The following is a 1,738-nucleotide window of genomic DNA, read 5'->3' as shown; positions in this document are numbered from 1 at the left end:
ACTGAGTAAACAGAGGATTTACAGGGGATTTGTGGCTGGCAAATTGTCTTCAGAAACTCAATGAAAAGTCATGTAATTTGCACTAGAGCAGTCTGTTCATGCGCGCGGAAACACGTAAAAATGACGATTCGTCGACGCGGTTTTTTCCTCAGAATATTTTTCGCTGAAGGTCCCGATGCGTAAAACACAGGTCGCGCACGCGTGCGAAGTAAAATTTAAAAGGATGTTTACCGAATTAGTGAGTGTATGCAAATGAGTCGCTCTCTACTCAGATCATGGCCGATGTCCCAAGGATCTTTACCAAAAAGATGTTTCTTCGATGACGCCACCTGTTCATGAATTATTCATCTGAAGGATTTGATTTTCGTGAGCTACAGTATACAGGGTGTCCCAGGAAAAGTGTCATATAATTATAATTAAAAAACTACGCCACCTAGAATCATGCGGTCAAGGGCATTTGTTGTTACTAGGTTTTTGCCACCTCCTGATGTGCATGTTATGTAACCCAAGCTAAATTATGTAAATTTTTGCGAACTCAACGCTGAAATTTGCCAAGTAAAGGTTACTTTTTTACCCCACCAATGTGAAGAGCATGCCGAATTTACTCAAATTAATGATAATTGACAGTAATATTGAGGAGCTATAGTACCGGAAGAAATAGCCGAAAATCATGCTCTACGGATCCTGCACAGGATAGCGCGCGACAAATCGTTCAGCGAATTCATTGTCAGCCCGACGAAAGGAGGTTGGAAACCCAGCCCACACCGGCATGGCAGAGAGAGATAACACAGACAGCTTGAGAGAACTGATGTTCTGAGGCTGGAACAACATAGAAGGGACAATCACATACAAGGCCTCAAGTTGCCTAAGAAATTAACGATGAAAGATGAAAGCCACTGAAAAGGTTAGCCAGCTGTAGGACTCGAACCCACATCCTCTGGATTACCGGTCCAGGGCTCTACCAATTGAGCTAAGCTAACACGCCTTCTCAGCGACTTCCAGGGTGCGTCATCTGAAGGGACAAACCAGTCACTCTCTCTCACTCATCCTCTTTTCACTCTTACATTTTTGGTCACTCATACACACATTCATACGACAGGGATCGACGCAAGCGGCAATTGTTGAACATGAGAGAACTGATGTTCTGAGGCTAGAACAACATAGAAGGGTCAATCACAGGGATAATCAATTGTATGTGATTGTCCCTTCTATGTTGTTCCAGCCTCAGAACATCAGTTCTCTCATGTTCAACAATTGCCGCTTGCGTCGATCCCTGTCGTATGAATGTGTGTATGAGTGACCAAAAATGTAAGAGTGAAAGGAGGATGAGTGAGAGAGAGTGACTGGTTTGTCCCTTCAGATGACGCACCCTGGAAGTCGCTGAGAAGGAATGTTAGCTTAGCTCAATTGGTAGAGCCCTGGACCGGTAATCCAGAGGATGTGGGTTCGAGTCCTACAGCTGGCTAACCTTTTCAGTGACTTTCATCTTTCATCGGTCATATTTCACAGGCAGCTTGTCGCGTCCGACCTCAGATGGGACCATACATTCCCTTTCCCAATTTCAAGAGCTGTCACTTTTTCTACTGTCGCTCTGTGGGCTGGGTTTTCAACCTCCTTTTGTCGCACTGACAGCGATTACGCTCGAAAAGTCCTCGCGCGTTATGCTGAAGTGCCCCGAGAAGCCTGTTCGGCTTCCCGATTTTTCCCGATAGGATAGATCCTGAATATCACTGTCAAT

General features: G+C 45.0%; 2 non-coding genes across 2 annotated transcripts; one reads left to right on the top strand and one right to left on the bottom strand.

Annotated features, from left to right (window-relative positions):
* Window positions 1-907: 907 nt before the first annotated feature.
* Trnat-ggu (transfer RNA threonine (anticodon GGU)) lies at window positions 908-980 on the bottom strand. Its single transcript has one exon. It is a non-coding gene; the product is annotated as a tRNA-Thr (tRNA).
* Window positions 981-1,392: 412 nt separating this feature from the next.
* On the top strand, window positions 1,393-1,465 carry Trnat-ggu (transfer RNA threonine (anticodon GGU)). The gene has a single exon. It is a non-coding gene; the product is annotated as a tRNA-Thr (tRNA).
* Window positions 1,466-1,738: the final 273 nt, after the last annotated feature.

Source organism: Ornithodoros turicata, chromosome 1 (assembly GCF_037126465.1).
Source record: "Ornithodoros turicata isolate Travis chromosome 1, ASM3712646v1, whole genome shotgun sequence".
Classification (NCBI taxonomy): Eukaryota; Metazoa; Arthropoda; class Arachnida; order Ixodida; family Argasidae; genus Ornithodoros; species Ornithodoros turicata.
This window is presented reverse-complemented; position numbering and strand designations above follow the sequence as displayed.